This window comes from Oncorhynchus keta, unplaced genomic scaffold (genome assembly GCF_023373465.1).
Source record: "Oncorhynchus keta strain PuntledgeMale-10-30-2019 unplaced genomic scaffold, Oket_V2 Un_contig_17373_pilon_pilon, whole genome shotgun sequence".
NCBI classification, from domain to species: domain Eukaryota; kingdom Metazoa; phylum Chordata; class Actinopteri; order Salmoniformes; family Salmonidae; genus Oncorhynchus; species Oncorhynchus keta.
In genome coordinates, this window is record NW_026280412.1 from 137,501 (window position 1) to 150,000 (window position 12,500).

General features: G+C 42.7%; 1 protein-coding gene across 50 annotated transcripts in view; it reads right to left on the minus strand.

Moving 5' to 3' along the window:
- Positions 1 to 12,500, minus strand: part of LOC127919688 (transmembrane protein 47-like) — a 32,064-nt gene that overhangs the window by 18,523 nt on the left and 1,041 nt on the right. The window lies entirely within an intron of this gene.

Below are 12,500 nucleotides of genomic sequence, written 5' to 3' on the forward strand. Positions count from 1 at the left end.
AGATCAAAACCAAGTGTGTGAATGTAGCACCCAGTTGCCCTGGTAACTCATCTCCAGGCATTTGCCCCACTGGGAATTTGCTGCTCAACGTTATGCTGCTGGCTGTCTGAAAGAGGGCAAACGTGGGAATTCAACAAAGACTCATTTCTAGAAACCAAAAGCGGAACGAAAAAGCCCCAGCTGGATTGGTGAGCTGGCGTGGAAAAAATCCCACGCTTCCCAAAGCTCATCTCTAATGAGCAAATAAGGTTCCCCCTCCCCCCAAAGAGTGCCTCCGCGTGTCATCTAGCCGTTCTGGAACCGTCCATATTCTAGTTTTAGATGATAAACGGATTCGTAAAGCTCAACTGTTTCACCGGGAGGTGAATTGTTAAGCCAGGCACAGGGGTGGGATATGGCTGAGGCAAGAAAAATACACATTTTAAAGTAAATATTTGAGGACTGTCTGATCGAGATGCTCTGCTTTTTTTAACACCACATTCAACCAAACAAGTCCTGCTCTGGTTTGATCTGGACTATGGCCTGGTTATGTAGTCAGGAGATGCAAGGAAGGACATAGGAGAGATGTAAAGGACATAGGAGAGCTGTAAAGAAGGACATAGGAGAGCTGTAAAGAAGGACATAGGAGAGCTGTAAAGAAGGACATAGGAGAGATGTAAAGAAGGACATAGGAGAGCTGTAAAGAAGGACATAGGAGAGCTGTAAAGAAGGACATAGGAGAGATGTAAAGAAGGACATAGGAGAGATGTAAAGAAGGACATAGGAGAGATGTAAAGAAGGACATAGGAGAGCTGTAAAGAAGGACATAGGAGAGCTGTAAAGAAGGACATAGGAGAGATGTAAAGAAGGACATAGGAGAGATGTAAAGAAGGACATAGGAGAGATGTAAAGAAGGACATAGGAGAGATGTAAAGAAGGACAGGAGAGCTGTAAAGAAGGACAGGAGAGCTGTAAAGAAGGACATATGAGAGCTGTAAAGAAGGACATAGGAGAGATGTAAAGAAGGACATAGGAGAGATGTAAAGAAGGACAGGAGAGCTGTAAAGAAGGACATAGGAGAGATGTAAAGAAGGACATAGGAGAGCTGTAAAGAAGGACATAGGAGAGCTGTAAAGAAGGACATAGGAGAGCTGTAAAGAAGGACATAGGAGAGCTGTAAAGAAGGACATAGGAGAGCTGCAAAGAAGGACACAGGAGAGATGTAAAGAAGGACAGCTGTAAAGAAGGAGAGCTGTAAAGAAGGACATAGGAGAGCTGTAAAGAAGGACATAGGAGAGCTGTAAAGAAGGACACAGGAGAGCTGCAAAGAAGGACACAGGAGAGATGTAAAGAAGGACATAGGAGAGCTGCAAAGAAGGACACAGGAGAGATGTAAAGAAGGACATAGGAGAGCTGTAAAGAAGGACATAGGAGAGCTGTAAAGAAGGACATAGGAGAGCTGTAAAGAAGGACATAGGAGAGCTGTAAAGAAGGACATAGGAGAGCTGTAAAGAAGGACATAGGAGAGCTGTAAAGAAGGACATAGGAGAGCTGTAAAGAAGGACATAGGAGAGCTGTAAAGAAGGACATAGGAGAGCTGTAAAGAAGGACATAGGAGAGCTGTAAAGAAGGACATAGGAGAGCTGCAAAGAAGGACACAGGAGAGATGTAAAGAAGGACATATGAGAGCTGTAAAGAAGGACATAGGAGAGCTGCAAAGAAGGACATAGGAGAGCTGTAAAGAAGGACATAGGAGAGCTGTAAAGAAGGACATAGGAGAGCTGCAAAGAAAGACACAGGAGAGCTGTAAAGAAGGACATAGGAGAGCTGTAAAGAAGGACATAGGAGAGCTGTAAAGAAGGACATAGGAGAGCTGCAAAGAAAGACACAGGAGAGATGTAAAGAAGGACATAGGAGAGGTGTAAAGAAGGACATAGGAGAGATGCAAAGAAGGACATAGGAGAGTTGTAAAGAAGGACATAGGAGAGCTGTAAAGAAGGACATATGATAGCTGTAAAGAAGGACAGGAGAGCTGTAAAGAAGGACATAGGAGAGATGTAAAGAAGGACATAGGAGAGCTGTAAAGAAGGACATAGGAGAGATGTAAAGAAGGACAGGAGAGCTGTAAAGAAGGACATAGGAGAGATGTAAAGAAGGACATAGGAGAGATGTAAAGAAGGACATAGGAGAGCTGTAAAGAAGGACATATGAGAGCTGCAAAGAAGGACATAGGAGAGATGTAAAGAAGGACAGGAGAGATGTAAAGAAGGACATAGGAGAGATGTAAAGAAGGACATAGGAGAGCTGTAAAAAATGACATATGAGAGCTGTAAAGAAGGACAGGAGAGCTGTAAAGAAGGACATAGGAGAGATGTAAAGAAGGACATAGGAGAGCTGTAAAGAAGGACATAGAAGAGCTGTAAAGAAGGACATAGGAGAGAGCAAAGAAGGACATAGGAGAGCTGTAAAGAAGGACATAGGAGAGCTGTAAAGAAGGACAGGAGAGCTGTAAAGAAGGACATAGGAGAGATGTAAAGAAGAACAGGAGAGCTGTAAAGAAGGACATAGGAGAGATGTAAAGAAGGACATAGGAGATATGTAAAAAAAGACATAGGAGAGATGTAAAGAAGGACATAGGAGAGATGTAAAGGACATATGAGAGATGTAAAGAAGGACATAGGAGAGCTGTAAAGAAGGACATAGGAGAGCTGTAAAGAAGGACATAGGAGAGCTGTAAAGAAGGACATAGGAGAGCTGTAAAGAAGGACATAGGAGAGCTGTAAAGAAGGACATAGGAGAGCTGCAAAGAAGGACACAGGAGAGATGTAAAGAAGGACATAGGAGAGACGTAAAGAAGGACATAGGAGAGCTGTAAAGAAGGACATAGGAGAGATGCAAAGAAGGACATAGGATAGCTGTAAATAAGGACATAGGAGAGATGTAAAGAAGGACATAGGAGAGATGTAAAGAAGGACATAGGAGAGATGTAGGGAAGGACAGGAGAGCTGTAAAGAAGGACATAGGAGAGATGTAGGGAAGGACAGGAGAGCTGTAAAGAAGGACATAGGAGAGCTGTAAAGAAGGACATAGGATAGCTGTAAAGAAGGACAGGAGAGCTGTAAATAAGGACATAGGAGAGATGTAAAGAAGGACAGGAGAGCTGTAAATAAGGACATAGGAGAGATGTAAAGAAGGACATAGGAGAGATGTAGGGAAGGACAGGAGAGCTGTAAAGAAGGACATAGGAGAGCTGTAAAGAAGGACAGGAGAGCTGTAAATAAGGACATAGGAGAGATGTAAAGAAGGACAGGAGAGCTGTAAATAAGGACATAGGAGAGATGTAAAGAAGGACATAGGAGAGATGTAAAGAAGGACATAGGAGAGATGTAAAGAAGGACAGGAGAGCTGTAAAGAAGGACATAGGAGAGCTGTAAAGAAGGACAGGAGAGCTGTAAATAAGGACATAGGAGAGATGTAAAGAAGGACAGGACAGCTGTAAAGAAGGACATAGGAGAGATGTGAAGAAGGACAGGAGAGCTGTAAAGAAGGACATAGGAGAGATGTAAATAAGGACATAGGAGAGCTGTAAAGAAGGACAGGAGAGCTGTAAAGAAGGACATAGGAGAGATGTAAAGAAGGACATAGGAGAGATGTAAAGAAGGACAGGAGAGCTGTAAAGAAGGACATAGGAGAGATGTAAAGAAGGACATAGGAGAGCTGTAAAGAAGGACAGGAGAGCTGTAAAGAAGGACATAGGAGAGATGTAAAGAAGGACATAGGAGAGATGTAAAGAAGGACAGGAGAGCTGTAAAGAAGGACATAGGAGAGCTGTAAAGAAGGACAGGAGAGCTGTAAATAAGGACATAGGAGAGATGTAAAGAAGGACATAGGAGAGCTGTAAAGAAGGACAGGAGAGCTGTAAATAAGGACATAGGAGAGATGTAAAGAAGGACAGGAGAGCTGTAAATAAGGACATAGGAGAGATGTAAAGAAGGACAGGAGAGCTGTAAAGAAGGACATAGGAGAGCTGTAAAGAAGGACAGGAGAGCTGTAAATAAGGACATAGGAGAGATGTAAAGAAGGACAGGAGAGCTGTAAATAAGGACATAGGAGAGATGTAAAGAAGGACATAGGAGAGATGTAAAGAAGGACATAGGAGAGATGTAAAGAAGGACAGGAGAGCTGTAAAGAAGGACATAGGAGAGCTGTAAAGAAGGACAGGAGAGCTGTAAATAAGGACATAGGAGAGATGTAAAGAAGGACAGGACAGCTGTAAAGAAGGACATAGGAGAGATGTGAAGAAGGACAGGAGAGCTGTAAAGAAGGACATAGGAGAGATGTAAATAAGGACATAGGAGAGCTGTAAAGAAGGACAGGAGAGCTGTAAAGAAGGACAGGAGAGCTGTAAATAAGGACATAGGAGAGATGTAAAGAAGGACATAGGAGAGCTGTAAAGAAGGACATAGGAGAGATGTAAATAAGGACATAGGAGAGCTGTAAAGAAGGACAGGAGAGCTGTAAAGAAGGACATAGGAGAGATGTAAAGAAGGACATAGGAGAGATGTAAAGAAGGACAGGAGAGCTGTAAAGAAGGACATAGGAGAGCTGTAAAGAAGGACATGGGAGAGATGTAAAGAAGGACAGGAGAGCTGTAAAGAAGGACATAGGAGAGCTGTAAAGAAGGACAGGAGAGCTGTAAATAAGGACATAGGAGAGATGTAAAGAAGGACAGGAGAGCTGTAAAGAAGGACATAGGAGAGATGTAAAGAAGGACAGGAGAGCTGTAAAGAAGGACATAGGAGAGATGTAAAGAAGGACAGGAGAGCTGTAAATAAGGACATAGGAGAGATGTAAAGAAGGACATAGGAGAGATGTAAAGAAGGACAGGAGAGCTGTAAAGAAGGACATAGGAGAGCTGTAAAGAAGGACAGGAGAGCTGTAAATAAGGACATAGGAGAGATGTAAAGAAGGACAGGAGAGCTGTAAAGAAGGACATAGGAGAGATGTAAAGAAGGACAGGAGAGCTGTAAATAAGGACATAGGAGAGATGTAAAGAAGGACAGGAGAGCTGTAAATAAGGACATAGGAGAGCTGTAAAGAAGGACAGGAGAGCTGTAAAGAAGGACATAGGAGAGATGTAAAGAAGGACATAGGAGAGATGTAAAGAAGGACAGGAGAGCTGTAAAGAAGGAGATAGGAGAGATGTAAATAAGGACATAGGAGAGCTGTAAAGAAGGACAGGAGAGCTGTAAAGAAGGACAGGAGAGCTGTAAAGAAGGACATAGGAGAGATGTAAAGAAGGACATAGGAGAGCTGTAAAGAAGGACAGGAGAGATGTAAAGAAGGACATAGGAGAGCTGTAAAGAAGGACAGGAGAGCTGTAAAGAAGGACATAGGAGAGATGTAAAGAAGGACATAGGAGAGCTGTAAAGAAGGACATAGGAGAGATGTAAAGAAGGACAGGAGAGCTGTAAAGAAGGACATAGGAGAGATGTAAATAAGGACATAGGAGAGCTGTAAAGAAGGACAGGAGAGCTGTAAAGAAGGACAGGAGAGCTGTAAAGAAGGACATAGGAGAGATGTAAAGAAGGACAGGAGAGCTGTAAAGAAGGACATAGGAGAGATGTAAAGAAGGACAGGAGAGCTGTAAAGAAGGACATAGGAGAGATGTAAATAAGGACATAGGAGAGCTGTAAAGAAGGACAGGAGAGCTGTAAAGAAGGACATAGGAGAGATGTAAAGAAGGACATAGGAGAGATGTAAAGAAGGACAGGAGAGCTGTAAAGAAGGACATAGGAGAGATGTAAAGAAGGACATAGGAGAGCTGTAAAGAAGGACAGGAGAGCTGTAAAGAAGGACAGGAGAGCTGTAAAGAAGGACATAGGAGAGATGTAAAGAAGGACAGGAGAGCTGTAAAGAAGGACATAGGAGAGATGTAAAGAAGGACATAGGAGAGCTGTAAAGAAGGACAGGAGAGCTGTAAAGAAGGACATAGGAGAGATGTAAAGAAGGACATAGGAGAGATGTAAAGAAGGACATAGGAGAGATGTAAAGAAGGACAGGAGAGCTGTAAAGAAGGACATAGGAGAGATGTAAAGAAGGACAGGAGAGCTGTAAAGAAGGACAGGAGAGCTGTAAAGAAGGACATAGGAGAGATGTAAAGAAGGACAGGAGAGCTGTAAAGAAGGACATAGGAGAGATGTAAAGAAGGACATAGGAGAGCTGTAAAGAAGGACAGGAGAGCTGTAAAGAAGGACATAGGAGAGATGTAAAGAAGGACATAGGAGAGCTGTAAAGAAGGACATAGGAGAGATGTAAAGAAGGACAGGAGAGCTGTAAAGAAGGACAGGAGAGCTGTAAATAAGGACATAGGAGAGATGTAAAGAAGAACAGGAGAGCTGTAAAGAAGGACATAGGAGAGATGTAAAGAAGGACATAGGAGAGATGTAAAGAAGGACATAGGAGAGATGTAAAGAAGGACATAGGAGAGATGTAAAGAAGGACAGGAGAGCTGTAAAGAAGGACAGGAGAGCTGTAAAGAAGGACATATGAGAGCTGTAAAGAAGGACATAGGAGAGATGTAAAGAAGGACAGGAGAGCTGTAAAGAAGGACATAGGAGAGATGTAAAGAAGGACATAGGAGAGCTGTAAAGAAGGACATAGGAGAGCTGTAAAGAAGGACATAGGAGAGCTGTAAAGAAGGACATAGGAGAGCTGTAAAGAAGGACATAGGAGAGCTGCAAAAAATGACACAGGAGAGATGTAAAGAAGGACATAGGAGAGCTGTAAAGAAGGACATAGGAGAGCTGTAAAGAAGGACATAGGAGAGCTGTAAAGAAGGACATAGGAGAGATGCAAAGAAGGACATAGGAGAGCTGTAAAGAAGGACATAGGAGAGCTGCAAAGAAGGACACAGGAGAGATGTAAAGAAGGACATAGGAGAGCTGTAAAGAAGGACATAGGATAGCTGTAAAGAAGGAGAGCTGTAAAGAAGGACATAGGAGAGCTGCAAAGAAGGACACAGGAGAGCTGTAAAGAAGGACATAGGAGAGCTGTAAAGAAGGACATAGGAGAGCTGTAAAGAAGGACATAGGAGAGATGCAAAGAAGGACATAGGAGAGCTGTAAAGAAGGACATAGGAGAGCTGCAAAGAAGGACACAGGAGAGATGTAAAGAAGGACATAGGAGAGCTGTAAAGAAGGACATAGGATAGCTGTAAAGAAGGACATAGGAGAGCTGTAAAGAAGGACATAGGAGAGCTGCAAAGAAGGACACAGGAGAGATGTAAAGAAGGACATATGAGAGCTGTAAAGAAGGACATAGGAGAGCTGTAAAGAAGGACATAGGAGAGATGTAAAGAAGGACATAGGAGAGCTGTAAAGAAGGACATAGGAGAGCTGTAAAGAAGGACATAGGAGAGATGCAAAGAAGGACATAGGAGAGTTGTAAAGAAGGACATAGGAGAGCTGTAAAGAAGGACATATGATAGCTGTAAAGAAGGACAGGAGAGCTGTAAAGAAGAACACAGGAGAGATGTAAAGAAGGACATAGGAGAGCTGTAAAGAAGGACATAGGAGAGATGTAAAGAAGGACAGGAGAGCTGTAAAGAAGGACATAGGAGAGATGTAAAGAAGGACATAGGAGAGATGTAAAGAAGGACATAGGAGAGCTGTAAAGAAGGACATATGAGAGCTGCAAAGAAGGACATAGGAGAGATGTAAAGAAGGACAGGAGAGATGTAAAGAAGGACATAGGAGAGATGTAAAGAAGGACATAGGAGAGCTGTAAAAATGACATAGGAGAGCTGTAAAGAAGGACATAGGAGAGCTGTAAAGAAGGACATAGGAGAGATGTAAAGAAGGACATAGGAGAGCTGTAAAGAAGGACAGAAGAGCTGTAAAGAAGGACATAGGAGAGAGGCAAAGAAGGACATAGGAGAGCTGTAAAGAAGGACATATGAGAGCTGTAAAGAAGGACAGGAGAGCTGTAAAGAAGGACATAGGAGAGATGTAAAGAAGAACAGGAGAGCTGTAAAGAAGGACATAGGAGAGATGTAAAGAAGGACATAGGAGAGATGTAAAGAAGGACATAGGAGAGATGTAAAAAAAGACATAGGAGAGCTGTAAAGAAGGACATAGGAGAGATGTAAAGGACATATGAGAGATGTAAAGAAGGACATAGGAGAGCTGTAAAGAAGGACATAGGAGAGCTGTAAAGAAGGACATAGGAGAGCTGTAAAGAAGGACATAGGAGAGCTGTAAAGAAGGACATAGGAGAGCTGTAAAGAAGGACATAGGAGAGCTGCAAAGAAGGACACAGGAGAGATGTAAAGAAGGACATAGGAGAGATGTAAAGAAGGACATAGGAGAGCTGTAAAGAAGGACATAGGAGAGATGCAAAGAAGGACATAGGATAGCTGTAAATAAGGACATAGGAGAGATGGAAAGAAGGACATAGGAGAGATGTAAAGAAGGACATAGGAGAGATGTAGGGAAGGACAGGAGAGCTGTAAAGAAGGACATAGGAGAGATGTAAGGGAAGGACAGGATAGCTGTAAAGAAGGACAGGAGAGCTGTAAATAAGGACATAGGAGAGATGTAAAGAAGGACAGGAGAGCTGTAAATAAGGACATAGGAGAGATGTAAAGAAGGACATAGGAGAGACGTAAAGAAGGAGATAGGAGAGCTGTAAAGAAGGACATAGGAGAGATGCAAAGAAGGACATAGGATAGCTGTAAATAAGGACATAGGAGAGATGTAAAGAAGGACATAGGAGAGATGTAAAGAAGGACATAGGAGAGATGTAGGGAAGGACAAGAGAGCTGTAAAGAAGGACATAGGAGAGATGTAGGGAAGGACAGGAGAGCTGTAAAGAAGGACATAGGAGAGCTGTAAAGAAGGACATAGGATAGCTGTAAAGAAGGACAGGAGAGCTGTAAATAAGGACATAGGAGAGATGTAAAGAAGGACAGGAGAGCTGTAAATAAGGACATAGGAGAGATGCAAAGAAGGACATAGGAGAGATGTAAAGAAGGACAGGAGAGCTGTAAAGAAGGACATAGGAGAGCTGTAAAGAAGGACATAGGAGAGATATAAAGAAGGACATAGGAGAGATGTAAAGAAGGACATAGGAGAGATGTAAAGAAGGACAGGAGAGCTGTAATGAAGGACATAGGAGAGCTGTAAAGAAGGACAGGAGAGCTGTAAATAAGGACATAGGAGAGATGTAGGGAAGGACAGGAGAGCTGTAAAGAAGGACATAGGAGAGATGTAGGGAAGGACAGGAGAGCTGTAAAGAAGGACATAGGAGAGCTGTAAAGAAGGACATAGGATAGCTGTAAAGAAGGACAGGAGAGCTGTAAATAAGGACATAGGAGAGATGTAAAGAAGGACAGGAGAGCTGTAAATAAGGACATAGGAGAGATGTAAAGAAGGACATAGGAGAGACTGTAAAGAAGGAGATAGGAGAGCTGTAAAGAAGGACATAGGAGAGATGCAAAGAAGGACATAGGATAGCTGTAAATAAGGACATAGGAGAGATGGAAAGAAGGACATAGGAGAGATGTAAAGAAGGACATAGGAGAGATGTAGGGAAGGACAGGAGAGCTGTAAAGAAGGACATAGGAGAGATGTAGGGAAGGACAGGAGAGGTGTAAAGAAGGACATAGGAGAGCTGTAAAGAAGGACATAGGATAGCTGTAAAGAAGGACAGGAGAGCTGTAAATAAGGACATAGGAGAGATGTAAAGAAGGACAGGAGAGCTGTAAATAAGGACATAGGAGAGATGTAAAGAAGGACATAGGAGAGATGTAGGGAAGGACAGGAGAGCTGTAAAGAAGGACATAGGAGAGCTGTAAAGAAGGACAGGAGAGCTGTAAATAAGGACATAGGAGAGATGTAAAGAAGGACATAGGAGAGATGTAAAGAAGGACATAGGAGAGATGTAAAGAAGGACAGGAGAGCTGTAAAGAAGGACATAGGAGAGCTGTAAAGAAGGACAGGAGAGCTGTAAATAAGGACATAGGAGAGATGTAAAGAAGGACAGGACAGCTGTAAAGAAGGACATAGGAGAGATGTGAAGAAGGACAGGAGAGCTGTAAAGAAGGACATAGGAGAGATGTAAATAAGGACATAGGAGAGCTGTAAAGAAGGACAGGAGAGCTGTAAAGAAGGACATAGGAGAGATGTGAAGAAGGACATAGGAGAGATGTAAAGAAGGACAGGAGAGCTGTAAAGAAGGACATAGGAGAGATGTAAATAAGGACATAGGAGAGCTGTAAAGAAGGACAGGAGAGCTGTAAAGAAGGACATAGGAGAGATGTAAAGAAGGACATAGGAGAGATGTAAAGAAGGACAGGAGAGCTGTAAAGAAGGACATAGGAGAGCTGTAAAGAAGGACATGGGAGAGATGTAAAGAAGGACAGGAGAGCTGTAAAGAAGGACAGGAGAGCTGTAAAGAAGGACAGGAGAGCTGTAAATAAGGACATAGGAGAGATGTAAAGAAGGACAGGGCAGCTGTAAAGAAGGACATAGGAGAGATGTAAAGAAGGACAGGAGAGCTGTAAATAAGGACATAGGAGAGATGTAAAGAAGGACAGGAGAGCTGTAAATAAGGACATAGGAGAGATGTAAAGAAGGACATAGGAGAGATGTAAAGAAGGACAGGAGAGCTGTAAAGAAGGACATAGGAGAGCTGTAAAGAAGGACAGGAGAGCTGTAAATAAGGACATAGGAGAGATGTAAAGAAGGACAGGAGAGCTGTAAAGAAGGACATAGGAGAGATGTGAAGAAGGACAGGAGAGCTGTAAAGAAGGACATAGGAGAGATGTAAATAAGGACATAGGAGAGCTGTAAAGAAGGACAGGAGAGCTGTAAAGAAGGACATAGGAGAGATGTAAAGAAGGACATAGGAGAGATGTAAAGAAGGACAGGAGAGCTGTAAAGAAGGACATAGGAGAGATGTAAATAAGGACATAGGAGATGTAAAGAAGGACAGGAGAGCTGTAAAGAAGGACAGGAGAGCTGTAAAGAAGGACATAGGAGAGATGTAAAGAAGGACAGGAGAGCTGTAAAGAAGGACATAGGAGAGATGTAAAGAAGGACATAGGAGAGCTGTAAAGAAGGACAGGAGAGCTGTAAAGAAGGACATAGGAGAGATGTAAAGAAGGACATGGGAGAGATGTAAAGAAGGACATAGGAGAGATGTAAAGAAGGACAGGAGAGCTGTAAAGAAGGACATAGGAGAGATGTAAATAAGGACATAGGAGAGCTGTAAAGAAGGACAGGAGAGCTGTAAAGAAGGACAGGAGAGCTGTAAAGAAGGACATAGGAGAGATGTAAAGAAGGACAGGACAGCTGTAAAGAAGGACATAGGAGAGATGTGTAAAGAAGGACAGGAGAGCTGTAAAGAAGGACATAGGAGAGATGTAAATAAGGACATAGGAGAGCTGTAAAGAAGGACAGGAGAGCTGTAAAGAAGGACATAGGAGAGATGTGAAGAAGGACATAGGAGAGATGTAAAGAAGGACAGGAGAGCTGTAAAGAAGGACATAGGAGAGATGTAAATAAGGACATAGGAGAGCTGTAAAGAAGGACAGGAGAGCTGTAAAGAAGGACAGGAGAGCTGTAAAGAAGGACATAGGAGAGATGTAAAGAAGGACAGAGCTGTAAAGAAGGACATAGGAGAGATGTAAAGAAGGACATAGGAGAGCTGTAAAGAAGGACAGGAGAGCTGTAAAGAAGGACATAGGAGAGATGTAAAGAAGGACATAGGAGAGATGTAAAGAAGGACATAGGAGAGATGTAAAGAAGGACATAGGAGAGATGTAAAGAAGGACATAGGAGAGATGTAAAGAAGGACAGGAGAGCTGTAAAGAAGGACATAGGAGAGCTGTAAAGAAGGACAGGAGAGCTGTAAAGAAGGACAGAGAGCTGTAAAGAAGGACATAGGAGAGATGTAAAGAAGGACAGGAGAGCTGTAAAGAAGGACATAGGAGAGATGTAAAGAAGGACATAGGAGAGATGTAAAGAAGGACAGGAGAGATGTAAAGAAGGACATAGGAGAGATGTAAAGAAGGACAGGAGAGCTGTAAAGAAGGACATAGGAGAGATGTAAAGAAGGACAGGAGAGCTGTAAAGAAGGACAGGAGAGCTGTAAAGAAGGACATAGGAGAGCTGTAAAGAAGGACATAGGAGAGATGTAAAGAAGGATATGAGAGCTGCAGCTGGCCCAGAACAGAGCAGCACCTCTTGCCCTTCACAGTAAACAGGGGCTCATATCAACAAGATGCATTCCAGTCTCACTTGGCTTAAAGTCGATGAAAGACTGACTGTGTCACTTTTTATGAGAAATATTACTGTGATGAAAATACAAAATTGTCTGTATCATCAAATAACATATAGTTCTGACTGACATGCCTGCCCCACCAGACAATATTGTATAGAGCCATGGTTACATGGAACCCCCCTCCATCAAAAATGTACCAAGCAAAAAATATTTAAAACAACACCTCACAACACAAC